This window comes from Ursus arctos, unplaced genomic scaffold (genome assembly GCF_023065955.2).
Source record: "Ursus arctos isolate Adak ecotype North America unplaced genomic scaffold, UrsArc2.0 scaffold_12, whole genome shotgun sequence".
Classification (NCBI taxonomy): Eukaryota; Metazoa; Chordata; class Mammalia; order Carnivora; family Ursidae; genus Ursus; species Ursus arctos.
In genome coordinates, this window is record NW_026622786.1 from 59,116,222 (window position 1) to 59,140,419 (window position 24,198).

At 43.0% G+C, this 24,198-nt stretch overlaps 1 protein-coding gene and 1 pseudogene across 2 annotated transcripts in view; both read left to right on the forward strand.

Moving 5' to 3' along the window:
* The window catches only part of DAB1 (DAB adaptor protein 1), a 1,098,018-nt gene that overhangs the window by 318,674 nt on the left and 755,146 nt on the right, over positions 1-24,198 (forward strand). For both annotated transcript variants that reach the window (XM_057310634.1, XM_048220365.2), the window contains one exon: positions 2,466-2,619. The gene's annotated coding sequence lies outside the window, so the exon portion shown is untranslated. The remainder of the gene's footprint in view (positions 1-2,465; positions 2,620-24,198) is intronic.
* Positions 1-24,198, forward strand: part of LOC113254267 (phenylalanine--tRNA ligase beta subunit-like) — a 114,008-nt pseudogene that overhangs the window by 4,692 nt on the left and 85,118 nt on the right.

Sequence of the window (24,198 nt, forward strand, 5' to 3'; positions counted from 1 at the left end):
TACCCCGCTTATGCAAATAGTGTGCTAAGTGATAGGGATTAAAAATAATTAAGATGAAGTCCCCATCTTCCTAGACCTCCTAGTTCTGAGCCAGAATCTCCATGCAGTAAGATGAGGGGTACAAGGGAATTGGGTCTAAGGTAATAGAGGGTGCAACAGAAGGGAGATTTCCCTGGGCCTCCAAGGGAGACTTTGCAGAATAGGAGACGCTAGTGCTAGATCCTGCAGAGCTAGGCGTTGAGTTCTTCAAATTGGCAGGGGGATAATGAGTGAGGATGGGGAAAGGCCGTCCAGGCAGAGGGAATAGTGAATGCAAAGTAGGGAAGCAAGCCTTTTGTTGGAAGCCACTGTATGCTATTTAAATAAGAATAATATAAGCTGACATTCACGTGTTCACCATTTGCCACCCACTGTTCCAAATTCTTATATCTGCAAACTCAATTAAGCCTTATAATAACTCTTTGAAGTTGGTGTTATCAGCTTCCCCTTTTAGAAATTAAAATTTGGGGAGATTTGGTAACTATATCACACAGCTGATAGGAACAGGACCAAGGCTGAAACACAGGTGTTTTCAGTCCAAAGCCTACAACTTCAAATATTAGGCTTGTGGCCTCTTTGCCTTTAGAAACGTCAGTCCCTCTGTGCAGACAAGATGTGCTAAGAATGGCACTCAGGACTGTGCCTAAGTGGGGATGATCACGATACCTATCACATGTGAAGAGGATTAAGTGAGATATGAAATATATGAAATGCTTAGAACAGTGCCTGGTACGCACTAAAACAGTTGCTAACTGTTAGTATTATGATGATTAATGTCTTAGAAGTAGTAGAGCTCAATAATACTTAGGAATCCAATAGTACTTAGGAATTCAAAGCACTTAGGGGCAGTGTACTGCAGAGGGCATTGGTCAAGAAACCCTTCCTGGAGTTGGTGGCATTTGATGTAGATCTGGCTAGCTTCGTGGTAGATGGGACCTGGGGACAAGGGGAGAATTTCAGCAAGAGAGAATAGAACACAGAAATGCAAGCAGACTAGAAAATTCCATTATATTTGAGAAAAGTAAACTATTCTGATAAAACCAGAAGGTCTGCAAATTGAAGCAGAGAAAGTAAGATTTAACAGTTAAGTGCAAGTTAAATACAACTAATGATATTTGTTGAGTGTTTGGATTTTTTTTTTTTTTTTTTTTGTATTTAGTCATTGTAAAAATTTTCCTAGGGTCACAGACTTTTTTTTTTTTTCCATTTGAAGAAAATTGAGTTTCAGAGAAGCCATATAACTTAAGGTCATCCAGCTAACCAGTAGTGTAACTTGGACCTGAACCCAGGTCTGTGTTACTTAAAAGTACCATGCTTTTTGGACCATACCATCCTTTAAATTTTGTAGCTTTGACCTTTCTGACACATCATGAACATTTATGGAGTAATGTTTTTGTACTGAAAGGAGTAGGAAAGAAAAGTAAGGAAAAGTCTACTTGTTCTTCATAGAGTTCTGCATATCAATCACTGTAGCCGAACATTTTCCCAGTTATAGCCTGTGTCTACTTCCATTAAGATGGAAGGAACTGGTGTCTCTGAGTCCCCATGCACACACACCCCCCCCTCAGGTTTCCTATTTGTGTGTCCCTGTTATTACACATACCATAAGTAATATCCCACCTCTGGAATAAGAGCTAATGGTTAAGAGTTTGGGCCTCGAAGAGGGTGCCAGCCCTGGAATGGCACTCTGCCCTGCATAACTATGTTCACCAACAAGATTCTTAAGTTCTCTGTGTTTTTGTTTCCTTCTCTGTTTAGGGAGAATAATAATAGTACTTTCATGAGTGGGTTGCTGCTAGGAATAAATGGATTAATATATATAAAGACTAAAAACTGTACTTAAAGTGTTAGGATCATTCATTAATATTAGCATTATTATTGTCATTATTATGCCTCATATCTCACGTCTCTTTGTATAAAGAACCAAGACAGGCTCTGTTGGTGAGGACGAAGGAAAGGTATTTCTTCATATGTTGCTAAAGAGATTGTAAAATTGTACAGCCTTTGTGGATGGTAATTTGACAATAGCAAAATTGAAAAAAAATTTTTTCCCCAATAATTCCATTCTAGGTGTTTGTCCTATAGACAGATTCATACCATGTGTACTTTTTGAATTTTAGCCTGTGTATGGATAACCCAGTCCAGATTTTTAAAGTACAGACTGATGAATGTTATTCTTTGTACCTCCACGTACTGTAACAGCCAGCACTAGGCACAGAGGTGCTGAAAGTTCCCTTCTGTTTGTCGGTCCAATTCCGGGGGGTCTCTGTGCCCGAGGCCTACCTCCATGCACCACACACACTAGAATGATGCTTCATGCTGAGCCGCTCGCTCCAAACTCCACTGTGATGACTAACTTTGTACCTCACCCTCCTTTCTCCTTCGTTGGTTTGCTTTCAAAATGACAGAGACTTCTTTCATTGCAGCTATGTCCTCGGCTTTTCTCGATGACGATTCCTGACTCGTGGCCCTGGCAGTCTTGGGGAAACATTGTCCTGTTTCTTCAATCCAGACCTTGGAGCCTCCTGCTTTCTCAACGTCACGCACACCCAGTTGACCGAACCACTTTCTAGGACACACGTGAGTAAAATGCCAGATTCTTTGATGAAAATAGTTCAAATCATCACCTCCTCACACTGCATCCTCTACTTTTGAGCGTGTTTTTGTTTCTCTCAAATGCTGTTCCAATTCTCTCCCTTTCTGGAACTAGCTGCCTGCCTATGGTTAATACTCTCACATTCATTATTCGTTTAATCACAGACTTGTTCAAGGAGGTGGTTGCCAGTAGAATCTGAGAACTGAAAGGCACACGCCTTTGTTCTCCTCCTGTGTGGTTCCATTCAGGGTTACTTGTCTCTGACTCAGATTGGAAACTAAATGGATTAGAATAAAACCAATTTAAGGGAAAAAAGAAATGTTCACAGACACAGAAATAGAGATTCTTGCTATCTTGGCTGCCTAAGATCTGCTGGCCTCACCAAGGAATTTAAAAAGTAATGTTTCTTATCATAAGTGACAGAAATATGCTGCTTTCTGCATCAGTAGATATGAAGATTAAAGGGTCTGACCGTATTAAACAATTTTGCACAGCACCAGGCACTCTGGGCTCTGCTCTCTCTGCCTTATTACCCTTCATCTTGTGGCTATTTCAGGCCCAATTTAAGAATACAATGCAGTCTGGCTTTGCAAATTGACATCCTTTAATTTAAACTGTCTTGTGGGAGAATTAAGAAATTATGGAACAATTATTCGCCCTCAGTTGAAAGCTGGATGGCATCCTGAGATCCTTGTACATTAGCCATTTGAATTGATTAAGTCACGTAATTGAATTACACTTTTGCCCCCATAATATCTTGTGGCAAATATGTTGGCGTCGTGTGTTGGGAAAATGCTCCCATAAAAACAGGGTAGGGGTTGGGGTTGGACGTTGACTTGGGTGTCAAAGAAAACCACCAAGCGGAGTGGGCGGACACTTTGAGATTTTGGGGGGGCGTTGATTAGCAGAGCAAGCCGTTCCATCTGGAGTTTAAATGGAAGTTCACAGGTCACAACTGTATGCATGATATGGGGAAAGTATGCATGCCCTGTCTCCCTTGGCATTATCCTTCAATATTCAGCTTAGAGTGTATTACTTATTCTCAAAGGTTTTTTTTTTTTTTTTTTTAATCACCCCCTTCCCCACCATCTCCACTGTGAACAAAAATGCTGTGTTTGGTGTACCTTCCTTTGTCCTGCACGCTTTCCCATATATGCTTCAATCATGGCGCCTCCCACAATGATGACAAGTCTCCTTTACCCCCAATGTGGCTGAGCTAGGAACTGTGTCCCAACTCACCTAGCATGGAATAGTGCTCAGTAAGTATTTGAGAATGAGGTGTTATTTGTAAGTCTCAGTGGTTTCATCCCTAAACTCAATTTTCTTCTGTAGAATGAGAGTTAGAAGGAGGTGAAGTCTGTTCATAATTTTTGAAACAGTGTTCTTAAGTAGGGGTTTTTACACCTCTTATGTCATTAGACCATTTCATGGAGGACTTATTAAACACCAACTCTATCTATTTAATAAATGTTTATTAGATGCCTATTATATACAAAAGCTAGGGTGAGTGCTGAGGGGAAGAAGTCACCAAAAACCAAAGTATTTCCTATTCTTTAGAGAAGCTCAAAATCCAGTTGGGGATTGGAGAGGTTGGTGCAGGAAATAGCCCTGGTGACCGAATGAGCTAGCAGGAGGCTGCTAAAGAGTCCAGGACACATGAAGAGGTGATGGTATATTCCACTTGATTCCTTTCTAAAGTTTGTACTGCCCTTGGATTGCTCTGCCCCTCACCCCTTCCCCCACATCATCCATTTTGAAACCCAGCAGAGAAGAAAACTCTGAGACTAATGTCCTGTGGTCAGGCTGGATTGTGCCTTTCATTTGAAAAATCCTCTCAGGAGAGAGGTTTTAAAGCACTCTTCTCCCTGCCTCACCCCCACCCCCACCCCAGCTTCCAGCTTCCCACCACACTGTGCAGCCTTCTGGGTCTTTGCATTCTTTGTCTATTCTGCGTGGCATGAGAATCTCACTCTCTTTTTCAAAGCTCTTTACCTTTTCTTTACCTTTATCAAAGAACACTCTGGGAGCTTTAAAATCCAACTACAGCTCTCCTCCTGAATACTTCTGTGTGGAAGGGATTAATCAAGTCTGTCACACATTGAGCTGTAAAACCTTTAATATTTCTAAAAGGTTTAAAGCCGGCATATTTATCACATGCATCATTGAGAATAATCTTTTTATTAAAAAAAAATTAAATGCTCACTGTAAAATATTGTGGTGATGAGCACAGTGGGCGAAAGGCTCATGCAGGGGCCCAATTGTGATGTTGGAATGGAGATTCTGCTAGAATCTTCCTGTGACGTCACTCCCCTAGAGGACACCCATCATCTACCGCACATCCTATTTGTATGACTGTTTAATATTGTGGAATTCTAGAATCTTGGCGTTCAAAGGGAAAGGAAAGTAGAAGAAAGGAACTGATTTTTGCTGAGTGGCTGCTATGTGTCAGGTATTGGGTCTGCATGCTTTAAGGGGGTTGCCACATTTTAATTTTCATGACAATTTTTTTAAAGTTTTATTTATTTGAGAGAGAGAGTGTGAGCGGGCATGAGCTAGAGAGGGGCACAGGAAGAGAAGCTCAAGCAGACTCCCTGCTGAGCATGGAGCCTGATGCAGGGCTCCATCCCATGACCCTGAGATCATGACCTGAGCTGAAACCAGGAGCCAGCTGCTCAGCCTGAGACTGAGCCCCCCAGGTACCCCTTCACTACAAATTTTTATAATAGGCACTTCCACAGCTGATTTATAGACAGGGAAGCTGAGATTCAAAAAGTGAGGCAAATTTCTCAAGATCACGTAAATACTCATTTGCAAATCAGGGATTGACCATAAGCCTGTCTAATTCTTTCATTTTGTTTTAGTGGCAAATGCCTGGCAAGTGCTTAACACAGGGTAGGTAGCCAACAAAGGGTTACCAAAGTTGTTGGGACTGTTAATATTAAGGTTTGTGGGGATTTTTAATGAAAGCTCTTCTTCCCCTACAGTTAGAGAGGCAGTGGAGATTGTCAGACATGATTCTGAGAACCTGAGATGCATGTTTTAAAGATGTTTAATCCGGCAGTGGTAGAGTTTCCCTTAGAGTAGAGAGGGACTCACTCAGCTTTTTATTAATATAACTGGGACAAGCACTGTATTTCATTACTTACTTGTAAAATACTTTCACAAGACTCTCCAGCCTTGTGAACTAATATCAGTCCTGTGGCCATTTTACAGATGAGGGAACTGAGGCCCAAAGACATGCTAAGTCATCCTGCCCAGGTCACTCAGCTAGAAGCAACTGAGTCATGTTCAAACTCCTGCTGCCAAAGCCACAATCTTTCCACTATATTATATTTTTAAACCATTCGATTATTCCTAAGAATAAGAAAAACATAGTTTTGAAGCTTGAGAAGATGCATAGAGGCCCAAGTCTTGCTTTCCAGATTTAACAACTGGGGCCCCGACACAGAAAGTAATGGCACAGAAGCCCCATGCCCTGTGTGGGATCGCACAGAGGAAGGCTGAATTCAGTCAGCTGGGGAGGGGGTCCTAGGACCGCAGGGAAGGCTGCAGTGGGGTGGTGACTCTTGATGATGTCCTGAGAGGAGGATGAGGAGGCTTACGGAAGAAAATTCCACAAGCGATACTAACACAGAAGAAAGGCAAGATGGTGTGGCAAAATGACAACATGGGGGTCCCGTGGGCGGAGGCCCTTCAAGGAAGCTCCAGTTTGTTGTTTCAATATGATTAGTTGTGTAATTGCATCTTCAGACTGCCACCACGGTGCTGCACACATGTGTAATTAAACCCCGCCCGCCAGGCAGTGTCTTCTGCACGCGTCTACCTCATGCTCCAGCTTTGCGTCAGAGCGAGCAACCAAAAGCGAAGGCCCTGAGGTTGGGGAGATGTCCAGTTTCAATCTCACCTCTCCTATGAACACACCTCTCTGTGTTCACCACATGTAAAGGGAGAAAAACAGTGATACATGGTTTAGAAGGAAGATGAGTTTTTGGCTCCCAGGTTACTGCGAAGGTAACAGACCCATTTCTGGATCTCTTTTGGGTGGGCGAGATGTTTCCCTGGTTTGCATTTAGCAAACTGTAATTAGCATCAGCGGAAGAGGAACAACTGTGCTGGAAGCGCCACTTTCCTCTGCACAACAGCCTGTGCTCTGAAGGGCGGTCCTCAGCCCTGGGTCTTCTTTCTTGGGGAGGCAGGGACAGATGCCCTAGGTAACTAAAATGTACTTGTTTGGGGGTAGAGGGCAGAGGCCAGTGGATGATCTACTTCAGATGGCAAAGTGGGCCTCACTTAAGCCTCATCCAGTTAAAATCATGGGGCTCTTGTCTGGTTTCATTTACTCCGTAACCACACATGAACCCATACCCCGGTAATCCGCGCTCAATGCCAAACGCTAGATTGGGTGCTGCAGGCTGCGGACAACTCACGCCTCTGTGAATAGCCACGCTGGCCAAAGGCAGATTCATGGCGGCACATGCAAAGAACCAGCTGAGTCTTTTTGGTTTGGGAACCTTTGAGTAAATCAGACACTATTGATTAGGATACTAGCTGCCTTAACCAACAACCCTTCCCAACCTAATATTCAACACAAAGTGTATTGTTGCACTTAACACAGTCATTCAGGGACACAGATATTCTTCTGTCTTCTGTATGGCATCATCAACTTCAACATGTGGCCACCAGGGTCTTTGCAGGAGAGGACAAGAGAGAGGAAAATTGTACCTGGGAGATTTTGAGGGACATATTTTGGAAGTGGCATATGTCACTTCTACCTACCTTCTGCTGGCCAGAATTCAGTCATAGTCTGCCCCAATGTAATAGTCAAGGGACTCAGAAATGTAGCTTAGCAATGAGCCCAGGATAAAAATGAAACTGCTTAGATCAACACATAGTCTTGTCTTGACATGTTTCCTTAAACTCAGTCCCTATTCAAATAAATGCAAGATCACTGCTAAAAGACTACATTTCACTAGCACTTGAGGGGAACTTTCCAGGAAAGATGATCTTCCAGAGCAGGATGGAAACTCTGCCGGTGAGAATTTAATTGATATACATTATCTGGAAGAGCCTGAAATAACCTTGTAACTCTTGACCCCAGAATTCCTCTTCTAGTATTTTATCCTAAAAAGGGAGATTACAAAGATTTGTGAACACATAAGTTTACTTCCACATTACTTGAAATTTTGAAAAAGCATAAATCTAAATTTCCAAAAATGAATGTGAAAAATGTAAAAATTTAATGTAATCATTAAATAGAACATATCTCTTCTAAAAGAAGTTTAATGTTTTTTATGGCATATGGACATGAAGGTAGGCTTCAGTACTTTATGTGCAATAGGATTCCAATTTTGTTGCAGATACGTGATAGATACCTAAAAATGACAAAACACAATGCATTAAGATATAAGTGAATTTCTCTGTATAGTAGGATAAGGAGGGATTTTATTTCTCTCTATATTTTGCTCTTCTAAGTCAGATATTATGAGTATGCATAGTTTTTATAAATAAAACAATTATTTTTTTAAGTGAAGTACGAAGAGGGAGAGCTTTGGACTAGGACTGACTCAGATTGGGGAGACTTATCCCAAGTATTTCAGGTGGGAACAGCCAAAGAATATGTGCAGGCCATGTCCTAGGATTGTCAAGTGCAGAGGGAGAACAGTGGGCTAGGGACCAGAGGATGTCCTAAAGGAGGCTTGCAAATGCAAATTAAGGGGACCCACAACATTTTCCTCAATTGGGCTAGAGAGCACAAGTCTCAACTGTAACTGTCTTTCAAAACTGGAAAATGGAAGTGATTTTAGAAGTTCAGTAATAGGGCAGTGTGCTCAAATCCTGGCTCTATTGCTTGCTAACTGTGTGGCTTTCGGCATAGGCCTTAACCATTCTGAACCTCACTTCAAAAATGGAAATAATACCATCTTATTTATAATAGTGTTGTGACATTAAATATCATATTTTCAAATATTTGACATATCTGAAATATTTGACCAGGGGTCAGAATATAAAGGGCTTCATAGTTGGACCTATGAATACACTCTTTGAATAACTAGAAAACAAGGTAAGGATGGAATTGTGGTGTGGTGTTATTGTCAGTATTGGCCCACACCTTTTATTAGCTGTGATCTTTGAGCATCCAAGAAGGCAGGAGGGACCCACTCCAGCCAGGCACCTCCCACCAACTACAAAGGGGTGCACTTTATGCTAAAGCCCCTTCCTCATTGCAGCTTTTCACAATCCTCCCCAGGCTTTGTTCCCAGCCTCTATCCCTATCCCCAGGGAACCATCAAAGGATCACTGGGAGTCTGACACTGTGACATTCACCTAAAATTTAGGGGTGTTGTCGTCTTTGCATGTTCACCTTGGCAACCAGGCAGTTAAGGTTCACTCCATGTGTAGCCTGCATATCAACTAGGAGAAAGGTGATATGTCCTCAATGAAATCCTCTAACACAAATATACAAGAAAAATGTTCAAAGGCAACGGGATTATGGATTCTTGTCAGATGACTGTGGGTAAGGGGCTCTCAGGCAGGGACACTGCAGCACACTACAGAATCAAGGAGAGGAAAGTCAGCCCCAGAAGCTATGACTTCATATCAGGCTTAGTCAGCTCGGGCTGCTATAGCAAAAATACCATAGCCTGGGTGACTTAAACAATAGACATTTATTCTTCACAGTTCCAGAGGCTGGAAGCCCCAAATCAAAGTACTGGCAAATTTAGTGTCTGGCGAGAGCCCATTTCCTGGTTTGTAGTGGCCATATCCTTGTATCCTCACATGGCGGAGAAAGCAAAGAGAAGATGCTAGCTCTCATGGCTCTTCTTGGTAGGGCACTAATCCCATTCGCAAGGGCTCCACCCTCATGACCTTCTTAGTGCTCAAAGGCCCCACCTCCTATACCATCATATAGAGGATTAGTATTTCAACGTTGGAATTTGGGGGGGGGGGTGCACAAACACACAGTCCATATCAGCATCCCTACCTCTTACACACAAGGTTCTGAATCTTTTTCCCAATTCTATCTGAAGCCAGTCGCGACAGATCATCACAGCTGTCACCTCCAGTGATGGATATATCTGTGTTAGATACTGTGCCTCTGCATTGTCACTCCTGGTACATCTGGCTCCTTCATTGTGTCATGTTTCCTCCAGCAAGAACAGTTTTGTTTTTCTCTTCTGCTGACTGTTTTCATCCCCTCCTGGGCATGTCTTTATTAAGTGACCGGTAAACCAAGCGAAGATGGGATAGGAGTTCTGAGAAGGTGCTATAGGATGTGTTATTTTGGTTGTCTGCACTCTTTCTCTGCACAGTTGAAGTGGACAGATTTGATGATGATCCTGGAGTGTCCTTGAAATTCAGCCTAAAGGTCTTCAGCTTAATTTAAATAGTGCTCAGTGACTTATAAGAGAAAAGAGCATGAAAGGAAATTGCTATGTGTGCAGCTCAGAGACTCCCCCAAATTCTTGGCTGGTCTCTGATTTATGCTGCCCAGAAGCCTGTTGCTGATTATGCTGGATGCCCCATAAATTAATGAGGGCTGGGCTTGGAGGTGACAACGATCGCTGAGTCTCTGGAGCAGAAAATGCAACACTAATACATATGTTTCAGAAATGTCCCTTTGTCTATATGTTTGGAGGAGAAAGTGCTGATGAGGATCAATTTCATATTGACTTTAAATTTTTCAATTGACCCAGAGCTCTTTTTATTAAGTAATGTGCACAAAAACATTTCATCCCAGGCCAGCTTGTTGGCTTGGAGAAGTCCCTTCAGAATATAGTAACCTGGATAGAATTAGAAATGTAGTCCATTCATTTATTCTTTTATTCACCCTTTGAAAAATATTAAGCACCTGCTACATGCTCGATTCTAGACACTATCCTAGACTGTGAGCAAGACACAATCTGCCCTCAAGAAATCTAAAATCTAAAGGGCTCAACAGGCAGTTCGATGAATGCTTCTGACCTAGCACGATAGGTTATGTTAGGTGGAAGTGCAGGGTATGGGGAAGCATGGAGGAAGGACTCACAGAAGCATCCCACACTTCTGACCGACTGAATGAGTGAATGAATGACTGAATGAATGAATGGAATGGCCCTCAAACTGAGATTTGGAAAGAAGTAGAAATTGTAAAGGGCTGAGGAAACAGCATTATAAATATAGGAAGATGTGATGTTTTAAATATAGCCCAGGTGTGTGAGGGGAGGCAGAAGGGGGGCTCCAGGTAGTCAAGAACTAGACACAGGACCTTGGGTGTTAAGACACCACCTGTACAAATAGACGTAATCATAGAAAGGGCTCAGCACACAATGAATAGCTCATCCGGGTATATATTTCTTTGTTTAGAGTGGAGATCATACATATAGGAGGTAGTTAGCCTAGGCTCACCTCCTTCAGACACTTTCCTGAAGAAGCAACCCAGTAGAAGCAGAGCCCCTGCTCTGAGAAAGCCCTGGTTTCAAATCCTGGTTCTGCCACCCTAAACTCAGCAGATCCCCCTGCCTGCTACAAAGCCAGGCTATATCTTCAGTTTTGACTGAATGTTGGGCAACACAGTGTGAAATATTCTTTTTATTTACTGCCTCTCCACACTTTTCTCAGCCAGTCTTTCCCACATTCTTAGTTACTATCTTCACGTTCGTTGGTTTTAAAGTTTTGTTTTAATTTCATTTGAATCCTCAAGCCAGTCTGAGGGACATGTGAGCACCACTCTTCTGAGCATGTAGCTCTGGGATTTGGTCCCTGGGCTTTGACTCACAGGTTAGAAGTCCTATTGTGCGCCCCTGAACTTGACTCAATGGCCGCAGTGGCCTGCTTGATTTATGGCTATTTCTTCCATGTTTGATCTTAGCAAACAGACAGCTGTGATGTAGCGGCTTCATTCTGCTCACCTGCTGGCATCTTCATGTTTGGTCTAATAGCTTGTTAACTGCTCTGAGAACAAGCACTGCCCTTCCTGGCTACCATTGAGAGTGGTCTCTATGGTAACCACATCACATCGGGGACCATGCTCATTCTTCAATGCTTTCCTTCTCCATTTTTCTCTGGTGGCTTCTGAGTAACCTGTAATGGTTGGAACCCTGCCTCACCCTGCCAAGAAGCCACTGCTGATTTAAAGCTTCTCAAAGGAACTTAACAAGACACACTGCTTTTCTCTGGCCTTGTTGCTTATTCTGTATTGCAGTTGGTCCAGGCCTGCAGGGAGCTGTCATTCCTCCTTTATCATCTCTCTTTTTGGCGTTCCCCAGGTATTGCTCCCACTGTCTCTCAGAAGGCTTTGACATGGTTCCTCTAGATCTCTCTGCTCATTAATATCTTGCAACAATCCCTTCTGAATCCTGGCATTCAATATGTTCTTTTTTCCTCATTCCCCATTGTTTAGACATTCACTTATCTCTTCAGAAATGACTCTCAAGCTCTCTGGTCTTCATCTGTACCAAAGAAATTTGTGTCAGAGACTCCTATAGGCTGCTCAGATATAATACATGAAGAAAGAACCAATTTATGTGTGATAGGACTCTAGAGTGTTCAGTCTGCTGATTGCATTTAGGGGCTAACAGTAATACTAATAAAAACAAATATTTAAGTAGAGCTTATTGTATGTGCCAGGCACTGTGGTAAGCACCTTACATCTTCACAATAATCTCATAAAGTAAATACCCTTATTGTCCCTGTCTTACAGATGAGGAAACTGAGACCCAGAGAGTTAAGTGACATGCTTTAGTGCCCCCAGCTATTAAACAGTGGAGCTAGGACTTGAACATCTGGCTCCAGAATCCATACTCTTTACCATCTTATACACCGGGCAGTGACATTGTTTTCTCCACCTGTGTTGCCACCACCAGGAATGGCTCATTTCTGCAAAGCTAAATTGTGCTCATCTACAATGCCAAGATTAAATGTCACCTGCTTTGTGAAAGCACCCACCTTCCTCCACATTCAAGGTGTGAATTCATTTGTTCATTTGATGGACATCAAAGTATCGTGGTTATAGCTTATTCATCCATTCAACAAGATTTTATGAAGTCCCTTCTGTGTTACTGTTGTAAGTGCTATGGTTGCAATGATGAGCAAGGAGCAAGCAGATCCTACTCACCTTACTTATTTTTGAAAAAATAAAAATAAACCAGAAGATAGAAATATAGTCAGAGATAGCTTTATACATATACATAACGGTAAATTATATCATATGTATCTATATTCATATATCTCTACGTTTATCAGTCCATTCATATTAGGTATTTTTTTCACTCATTTTCTCTTGCCTATTTAAATAGTAAAGCTCATCTTCTGAGCCTGACATTTGGATCCTCCATGATCAGGCTTCAGATATCTTGCCAGGCTTATCTCCTACCAGTTCTTGCCTCCTGTTCTTCAACCATTCACTCCAGACCCAATCTCCCAGAAAATGTTTCCTCATTGGAAGCCATCCAAGCACAATCTACCACCGTGCATTAGCTCAGCGTTTTATCTGTCTCAAATTCCCTTTTCACATTTCCCTTCTCACATTTCTTCTTACCCAAGCCTTTTCCAAACACCACGCCCAGGGTCCAGTACCCCTTGTCTATGGAACTCTCCCAACCTTCTCCTTTCCCACACTCCCAGCCACAAGGAGTCAGTCTGTACTTCCTCTGTGCTCCCACACTGAACCTGGCCCTCTGTTATAGTGCCTACAGTTCTTAGCTGTCCATTCGCATATTTGTTCTCCTGATGAGGACTGCAGACCCCTTGAAGGTGAGGAGCAGCCTTATCTTATGCTGCTTTTGAAGAACCTAGCACACTGCCTCGTGTATACTTCTATAATAGTAATATTTATGTTGTTATTAATAGCATTAATATTGTATTGATAATATTTAACTTATTAGTAACTTTTAAAGTATCTGACTGCCATCTGTATCTGACATTCTGCTAAACATTTTACCTGTTTTATTACATTTTCCCATCATAAGAATCTTAAAATGTAGATTATATATAGATACTATTATTAACTCCAGTTACAGATAAGAAACTAAAGCTTAGCATGCAATGCTGGCCCTAGGTCGCTCACCCCCGAAACAGCAGAGCCTGATCTGATCCAGCAGGCCCTTGCCATAAGGATGTGAGAGCAGGGCTTGCTTCTTCTTTGCTCACCACTGAAGCCACAGTACTTAGCACAACAACACTGAAGGCATTTGATAAAATCCTGTTGACTGGACGAATGAATGTTCTACCCTACACTTTCATGTTGGTGAAAAGAACAGATGAACTTACATCTTGGGATCTAAAAGTGCTTATCATACATGGTCTTCCACCACACACACGCACAAATACACATATGGATATGGAAACCAGTAAAGGGTTCTGTGAAGTTCTGATAAGATGATCACTGACTATAATCTGTATGTTTTTATTTTTTGTAGAAGTTGTCTCTGGGTTTAGGTGATGTTCCTGAAAGGTCCAGAATGGGCTTTTAGATGTTTTAGGCCAGAAGGGTCTGATTTTAGAGCCAATAAAACCCCTTTGCATCCTAGCCTTGCCATTGTGGAATGTGGGCAAGACCGTTAACCCTTCTGAAGTTCAGCATAGTGATTAACATGTGGGTTTTAGGATCAGACGGCCTGGGTTTAAATAACTCTGCTCTAAGCTTAGTAGCTGTGTGATTTGGAGAACACACTTAGCTTCTCTGTCCTTTAGTTTTCCCACCTGTAAAATGGGTATAATAATAGCATTTGCCTCATAAAGTTGTGAGATTTAAATAAATCAATTCATCTGAAGCATTTAAAATACCATCTGACACTCAGAAGACTATTATTAGCTCTCTGGTAATTGCATCTACTTCAGAGGAATGTGGTAAGGATTAAATGATTGGTACACTCATGAAGCCCCTTGACTTCTAAAGCTTAGGCCCAGAACTAACACAACATCATTTCCACTAAATGTTTTGGTAGAGTCCCAGGGCCAGTCTAGATTCTGGGGCCATGGAGGGAACAAAGTGAGGCTGTAAATGCAGGAGGGGTGGATCATCAGGGGCCACAAGGGGCAGACTGCCACAGCTTTGGCAGAAGAGATGATGTGGGCTATAGACTGGCGTTGCTGTCATGGGTGGTGAGCACTGGATAGAGGTAGATCCCAGGAATTTCACCCACCAACACTCATATATTCTACTCTAGGCCCTCTGCCCAGAAGTTGTTCCTTATTTCCTACAGCATTCCAACTGAGTGTTAGTATATGCTTCCTAAGGCCACAGAAATCAGAAGACAACTTGAGAGATGGAACTTTCTAGAGACAGGTCCCCCAGCAATGAAAAATAAAATGACAAAGCACAAAAAAGTTACAAAAAAGGAAAACATTCTAAAATGGGGGCATTTGTAGACCCTCATAGACACAAATGTGTATTTCCCACACACACTGTTTCTGTCATCAGAATCTGGATCACAACCACAGGCCCTCAGGTTCCCAACCCTTGCATCAGGGATGATGACGAAGAGGGGCTGTGTTGCTGCTGCTCCTCTGAGGACGCAAGGTGTGCTTTGTTCACGATGGGATCCCTGTGAATGACACGTAATAGGTGCTTTGTAAGTGTCGTTCATGGTATTGTCAACCATTTGTCGAATGGTTTAATATTTGCAGGTGCTGTACTAGGTGCATTTCAATATCAAGATTCTATTTTACATTTTGTAAGTCCTGCCCACCAGTATCAACTCTTTTATCTTCATTAGGATCTTCTTTACAGATCAGAAGATTGAGACTGGGGAGATGGGGATTTGCTTGATGGGCAAAGACAGGATATAGACCAACATGGTTCTGTCTCCTAATCCAGTGTTCCTTCTTCTTCCCCCAGATATCCTAGATTATAGTGAGCTCCATCCATTTGTTCACTTAGCACATTTACTCAGTACGTGTTAGATATCCAATGGGGTCTTGGACCAGCCTCTACCTCATACTCCATGATCTTGCTCTTACTATGTGCTGTGCATTTCATATGCATGATATAAATTTATTTTCATAATAGCTGTGTTAGGTAGGGACTCTTGCCCATATTACAGGTGAGAAAACTGAGCTCAGAGAGCTTAAGTGAATTTCCCAAGGTCCTACAGTGGGAGAGTGCCAGAGATGAGATTCGGACACTCATGTATGTAATGCCTGAGCCCATGGGCTCTCCATCCCATTAGACTGTACTTCCTCCACCTTCCTCCTACACAGTGGACCCCCAGCTGTGCTTCATCCATTCCCCCATTACACCGGACTCAGAACCCTTTCCAGCCCCAGGTGTAGAGCCTGGATTGAGGCTGAAGACGCATCAGCCCTCACAGGCAGGGCCCGAGTTTCTGTGGCAAACACCTAGACACACACACTTACTGAGGAGGGTAGCATTTACTAAGCACCTCCTGGGTGCACCTGGCATCGGGCATGCCATTTACATACGGTACTACATTTCATCCTCATCTCAAACTTACAAGGGAGATACTATTGCCTCATTTTACAGAGGAGAAAACAGTCTCAAAGAGGACAAGTACCTTTCCAGAGTCATCCAGTCTGCCTGACTCCAAAGCACTGTGGAGTCCCTCAGAGAAGGTTTGAATGGCACAGAACATTGTCTGCAGAGACTTCATGAAAAAGATGACGCCCAGGCTGCACCTCGGAGAACTTATCATGCAGCCAAGATAAGTACACCGAGAGCTAATGAGCGTGTTATTATAGTTATGATTAGGTTTCCATGTACTTCTCAAATCAGATGTGTAAATATAATCAAAAACATTTCTCTTTGCAGCGCAGACCTCCAGCAGTTTCCACCCGGCATCCTAGTTCTGAGCAAAGATAATAAATTAGCTCTAATTAGCTTTCTCACACACTGCAGCGAGTTTTTCCTGTCACCACTTTGCCAACGGGAGAGAGAGGGGCTCTGCTGGACTTCTCCCTGGGACAGGGGTCTGTGGGGGATGGAGGTAGCAGGCCTCGTACGTGACATTCGGTTCCCTATTACCTTGTGCATGTGGCCAAGCTATTTGTTAACCCCCTGGCCTCCAGGTTTCTCCTTCTATAAAGTGAGGAGCTCGGACTAGGTTCACTCTTCTCTTGTCCAGTAAGAGCCCATGAGTCTATCCTGGAGAATTCCCCTGCCTGAAGCCCCTACTTCATTTGTCCATGCAGCAGAGTCACTGAGCACCCACTGTTTATCAGGCATGGACCTAAATGCCAGGGCTATAAAGACGAGTAAGAACTAGTCCCTGTCTTTAAGGAACTCTCATTCTTGTAGGGAGAATAATAGCAACTACTTAGTCCTATGGGCCTGGCTCTTGGCTGTGACCATCGAATAAGTTCTCTCATTTAATCTCTGCAAGAGCCCTTTGAGGTAGTGTTGTTGTTACCTGCATTTTTGGGTGGAGAATAGTCTCAAAGAGGGTAAGTCACTTCTCTACAGTTTCACTGCCAGTCAATGATGGAACTGTAATTTCAATTCAGAGCCTGATTTCTTAACCATGAGGTTCTGTTCTCACTCCCAGAAATTGCTGGATGTCATAAAAGAAACAGAGATAGCTGGACAATGGGAGGCCATGGAATGGTGAGGCATGTTCCATGTGGCTGAGCAGTGATGGCTTTGGTTAGGACGGTGTGTGAACAGGATCTTGAATGAAAGACAGACTTTTCATACATCAAGATGGAAAAGGGAAACCATTTTACGTGGAAGAGTCAAGACATAGAGGTAGGAAAGAAAAACACTGGCCGTCGGCGAGGAAGAGTAGGTTGAGTGAAGGGAGCCTAGTGGATTGTAAGACTGGGTTTTATGCTATATTCATTCAATGACAAATCGTTATGGGGGGGCCTGCTGTGTGTTGGGCACAGTTACAGCCTCTGTTATTGCCTGCTGAGCAATACAAGCTCTGACACACTAGTACGGGGGTTCTCAACCGGAGGCGATTTTACCCCTCCCCCCCCCCCGGCCAGGTGACACTGGGCAATGTCTAGATATACTTTTGTCTGTGACAGCTGAGCTAGTGTTACTGACATCTGGTGAATGGAAGCGAGGGGTGCTGCAAAATACACTACAATGCGTAGGACCATCCTCCGCAACGATTATCTGGTGCTTTTACAATGTCGGTACCTCTAGCAGAATAGCCAGCTGGGGCCAGCTCATGGAGAACCTCGAAGGTCAAGGCCAAAGAAATGGCCCATGCCTCTCCCAGACCAGGCGGCCTCCTACAACCAAAACAGAAGAGCGGTGACAACAGCAGCAAACCCTTCCCATTGCAAATGACCTCTCAGCACAAAAGAAATCAGTCCCGTCGCCTCCGCTATTTTATTATAGTCCTGGGATGACCTCAAAATGCAGTTCTACCACCTCTGGTTCAGAACCACTCAGGGCTTATGAGAATATACGGCCCACCAAAAGAGAATGTCAGATGGCTTCTTCCTTCTTAATCCAATTAAGTAAGTAGTGCCTCTGCAGAAACTCTGCACAGCTGAGGAATTTATTACAAATTACCTAATCTCATGGTTCTTCCACGAAAAGGAAATAGACTAAACCTTGTCTAACCCTCTTCACCCTGAGCATTTCAGAGTACCGGAGCTGGGCCAGAGCCTATTTATTAAGTTAAGCAATATTTTCTGGATCTAGCTGGTGAGTGTCAATGCAGTGGAACTTAACTGCCTTTTAAAATGAAAGTCTACTTTTCATGATTATCTCAAGTACCCCCAGTGCAATTCTGCTTTTCTAATGCTGTTCAAGAGGAAAAACAAGGATTCAGTTGTGGCTTCCAGGAAGCTTCAGATGCCAGCCCAAGAAAAACAAGGATCAGTCCACTACCAAGGCGTGCATCTCGGAAAGAGCCCTGGCTTTGCAATCGGCCATGCCTGTTTGGACACCAGCTTTGTTTTTCACTGCACCAACTTAGGCAAGTCACTTACTTAACCTCTCTGCACCCCAGCCTCTTTACCAAGAAAAATGGACAGCCAAATGCCTCCTAGAACACTTATTAGGATAATTGTGGTAAGGAAATGGTCGTAAAGTACCATGCCTGTCCTGGAGCAAGCCCTCAGTAAATTATAGCTGATGCTGTGGGGTCATTTTCCCACCCAGATCTGAAAACAAGGATCTGCTATTGAGGTGTAGTTACTTTTCCTGTCAAGGACTGAAGAGAGGGGAAATTTCTTGTGGACTAGAGGCTTCTTAGCAATTCAGACAGTTCAGGCCAAGTGTCTGAGGCCAGGCAGAGGCTGGCAGGTAAGCTCTTCACCAGGTCAGAGAGAATAAGAGGGAAAATCAATTAAAAGGCCCTTTCAGGACTGAGGGGTGGCAATCGCCCAGGGTTAATCCCGATGGGAGACCTATATTTCCATAACAGGCGAGGCCTTCCCTTTAACCCATTGGCACTGTGAGTTGGAGTTTTCTGGGGTGAAGTCCATTACTGGCAATGGGTATGCCGTGTGTGATTAATGACCCTGGTTACGGGCCGGTTAGCAACAGAGAGCTCCATCCATCTCACTTCATGGAAGCATCACACACCATTTATTGTCTACAGCTAGGATGTGTTCCTTTGCAATTAGGTAAATGCCTTCTTCTGGAGTAGATGTAGTAATTTCTGCATTAGTGCTCCCATGCCTCTGTCCCACACCCAGTGAGAAGGGAAGGCAAAGCCTGGAAGTGGCGAGAGGGGGACAGAGATGGTGACTATGTTGGCTGCTATTACATGACTTCAAATGCATGTGGCCCCAGAGCCTTTGTCCATTCTTAGCTACCTCCTTTCAAAGGGACATTCAACCTAGAGAGTCCATAGCTCTCGCGGCTTTAAAATCCCACCCCCCCCACCCCGGCCAAGGGGAAGAAGGAAGGACACAGTGTGTTAAATGAATCCTGTGCTCATTTTCTGTGGTGAAAAGAAACCCTCACAACTAATTGTTTTTATTTTTTTTAATTTTATTTAAAATCAATGAATTAACTTATGGTATATTATTAGCTTTAGGGCTAGAGGTCAGTGATTTATCAGTCTTATACAACACCCAGTGCTCATTACATCAAGTGCCCTTCTTAATGCCCATCACCCAGTTACCCCATTCCCCCACCCACTTCCCTCCAGCAACCCTCAGTTTGTTTCCTAGAGTTCAGCATCTCTTATGTAGAATTTAAAAACAAAACAGTTGAACATAGGAGAAGGGAATGAAAAATAGGATGAAATCAGAAGACAAACCAAACTAATTGTTTTTAAATAACAGCCATCATGTATAGGGGTGCTTTCTCCCTGCCAGGCATTGTGGTCCCTTTCTAAGAACTCTGGCAGGACTGCCCCATTATCTTCATTTTACACTCAGGGAAACTGAGGTACAGAGAGAAGTAAATTCCAACAAACCAGGACCCACAGTCTCGCTGGAGGGCTGCATGCTTGACCTCTCTGCTGGACCACAGTTCTGTCTCATTTGTGGAAGAACAGGGACCAATGCAAAAAGAGGGACAAAGGATACAGAGGTGTTTCTTGAAGAGAGCCCACCACATGCGAGGTAAAGGAGAAAGTTTACTCTGCAGTTATTTGTCAGATGCTCACAGTGGACGACCATTGTGCTAAGGTCTGTGAATATAAGAGAGTCATGATGCTAACCCCCACCTGTGAGGAGGAATGGGGATGCTTACAACAACTACTGGTTATGGTTTATTATATACTATATATACCATCTACTGAATATTTTACATGCAGAATCTCATTTAATCTTCACCGTAATGGAGACTGAAGAGTGCGTTATAATTATCCAAATTTTACAAATGAGGAAATGATGGAAGGGAAAATTTAAACAACTGGCTAGTCCCACAAGCTAGCTGGTAGCAGACCTAGCCTTTGATCCACACCATCTTACTCAAGCAGGTACTTTTAGAAACTGAACAAGTGATGCCAAGTGTGCCGAGACTTCCCGAGAGCATGGCGGGGAGCAGCTTTTGAGGGTGGGGGTGAGGGTGGGGGCGCGGGGGGAGAAGCTGAGGAGTACTGAGATCAGGAGGAAGTAGGCTAGCCTGGGGTAAGAGGAGGAGCCGGAAGTGAAAGGGAATGCCAAGGAAGTACGGGAAGATGGGGACTGAGGAGAGGAGGAGAGAGGGAGAGCCTGTTACTCCCTGAGAACCTTGAAGAGCACAACACTTTTTAGGCTCATAGAGACCAGTGTCACCGGAAGCGCTGGCACCAAGGGGAGTGGTGTGACACCAGACGGGGAATGGGGGTCAGCAGCTCATTTTCTATAGGCCCAGCAGGCTGTGTAAAAACTATTAGAAGTCATAAATGAATTCAGACTTTTGAATTTGATCCCATGGACCTTATGCAAAACAGGAAGTGGGTGTTAGTTGGCTAGTTATTCACTAAAAGCTTGTGGTCCTCCTTCCATAAGGTGGGCTTGTCCCCGGGGGGCAGCTGTCTAAACAGGGGCTGCCATTTTTGACCCACCTCCTTGCTTTCAATATGTGGGCATGTGATTATTTCTTGTCAAGGAATGTGAATGGAAGTAATGTTTATCACTTCTATGCTGGAATCTTGAAGAGGCAGACATGTCTTGTCTGGGCTCCTTTTACATTTCCCCTCCCTAGAAAGAGACGACTCTGAGCCCCTGGGTGGTGGCAGCAGCCTCGGTCCCTGACTCATCATGTGGCACATGGCTCCACGTGAATGGGATTTCTTTGAAAATGAGAAATAAACCTCCACGGAGTTAAGCCACTGAAGTGTTGAACTTTGTTGCAGTAGCTAGCAGTAGGATATCTAATTACGGAAACTTGATTTGTATTTTAAAAAGATTACTTCTGGCACAGTGTAAAGAATGGAGAAAAGCCGAAGGCGAGTCAGGAAGCCCCCTGGTCCAAGTAAGAAGGGGTCCAAGTAAGTAGCTCAGACCATCCTTAAGACTCAAGCAGCCATGTGCTCCACTGCAAGACTTCCTTAAACCCCCACTCTGGCGGTGCGTTCAACAGAGAGAATGACCTCATGTGCTTCCCCAGAAACTCCATGCCTGAGACAAAGGATCTGCAGTGGGTGATGGACCCTGTCTTCTGTGTCCAGCAGTTCCCTATGACATTCACTGCCAGCACTGTGGAATATACAGGCTTCTTCTATACCCTCCAAGTTAGAGCAGCTTAGAATTATGGCTCAGAAAATGGGACTGGACCACAGGGCCATCCTGGTGTATGATCACATATTTCCACCAAGATTTTTTTTAACAGTTTTGTTGAGGTATAATTGATGTATAATAAATATACAAATTTACATGAGTTTTGACATATGCATATACCTGTGAAGTCACCATTACAATTAAGATAATAAACATTTTCATCATACCCCAAACTTTTCTTAGGCACCCTCATAATCTAACCCTCCTCACTACACCCCCCACCCCACACACGACTCCCATACCCAGGCAACCACAGATTTGCTTTCTGATACCTCAGTAATTTTGCATTTCCTAGAATTTTATGTAAGTGGGGTCTTACAGTATAAAATCTTTGGATTCTTACTCTCACTGTAGTTATTTTGAAATTCATCCATGCTGTCAAAAGTACCAAAAATTTGTTCCTTTTTATTATTGATTAGTATTCCATTATATGGATGTACCACAATTAGTATATCTATTCACCTGTTAAACAATGGGGCAGTCTCCAGTGTTGGGCTATAACAAAGTTGCTGTGAGCATCTGTAGATAAGTCTTTGTGTAGACATGTGTTTTCATTTTCCTTGGATAAAATACCTAGAAGTGGGGTTGCTGGGTTGTATGACAGGTATACATTTACCATTTAAAGAAATTGCCCAATTCTTTTGCAAAGTGGTTGTACCATTTCATATACCTACCAGCAGTGCACAAGAGTCCCAGTTGTTCCTCTCCTCTTGCCAACAAATGGTATGGTTATCTGTTTAGTTTCGGTCTGTTGAGTGGGTTAGAGTAGTATCTTACTGTGCTTTTTAACTTGCAACTCCCTAATAATGATTTTCAGCATTTTTTCATGTGTTTGTCATCTTTATCTTTTCTTTGGTAGAATACCTGTTTTGTATGGGATTCTCTTACTTTTGAGTTGTAACAATTTCTTTGGTCTACATGCAAGTTCTTTTTCAAATGAACCTTTTGTAAATATTTCTTTCAGGCTGTAACTTGCCTTTTCAATTTCCTTTCCAAGTTCCATGAGTGGTACAATTTTGTTGCATTCCCTTCCATATTCCTAAAAACAAGTCCACAACAATCTTAGACATTGAAAATGTTCAGTAAATTTCAGTTCAATGAATGAAATAAGATCTAACTAAATATTTCAAGCCAAGCACGTGAAAGGTGACTGCATCCTCAATTTGCCAATCTGTAAATACTATTACCTAATTCAGGGGGTTACTTTCAGAATTAAGTGAGTGAATATGAATCGATTTTTTAGACAGATGCTAGGCGTGGAGTAAGAGTTAAATTAGTATTAGCATTCTTTTATCCTATGATACTAGGGAGAAATGGGGCCAAGGGTTGAAACCATAGGGAAGCAGATTGGCTCAATTTAGTGAATCATTTCTGTTTAATAGATTATTTGCTGTTTAATAAATGGAATGAAATAGACTGCCACATAGGCTGATGAGCTCCTCAACACTGGAAGCATTTAAATTGAGAATAATCATTTGATCAAGTTCTAGAAGAGATGTTTGCTACCTCAAGGAAAATACTGGACTTCTTGTATCTCTTCTGTTCCTAAAAAATGTTTAGTTACTGATAGGCGATGATAATAACAATAGTATGCTATTACATATAGTTTATAGTATAAATAACACATTATAATGCTTAATAAATAATGCATAATATATAATACAGTCTATATGCTATATTATATATATAATAAAAATAAGTCATCATTGAGGATGTGCTATTGCGCTAAGCACTGAAAAGTATATTATTTAACCATCACAACCACCACCTGAGGGAATGCAAGTGTGTTTGAGTTAAGTCCATACTTGCAATACAGTTACTGTGGCCAGTTTCCCTCTGCTTGGTCATTGCCAAGGGACAAGTGCTGCTGAAACAAACAGTTCCCCAATACCTTATGTCTCCCCCATTGCCCCAGCCCCACCACCGTATGTCTCCGAGCCAGTGGTAATAAGTACTTAGGTCTTGGTCCACAGCTGCAGCATTCCTCTTTTGTTGGCTCAGCTGGTCACTCCACAAAATGTCCAAAGACCAGGCAGTCATGCCTGAGGTCAGCCACCTGACTTGCTCTCCACGCAGCGCTACCAGCCGCATCTCAGCTTCCTGGGGAATGACATTTGCATCTCCACTTGGAACAGGCCTTTCCCATGCTTTTCCTTCTAGCATATGGGGTATTTATTTGTTTTGGAAGTCCTCAGAAGTACCAGCTTTCTCATCACACAACAGTAGGGAATGTCCCCATTTGGTGCCTGTCCATCCAGCACACAATATTTATGCTGTTGTTGCAAAGCTGTTGGACCCTTGGATTCTAATGATCTAAAGATGCTTCTGTGGCTTTTAAAAGCCAGGCCCAGTCTTCTGACAACAAGTGCCTGCCTCACTGCCATCCTGATTACCAGTTCCTACTGGCAAGATAACCATGATGATGTTCACCAGATTGTGTCAAACAGACG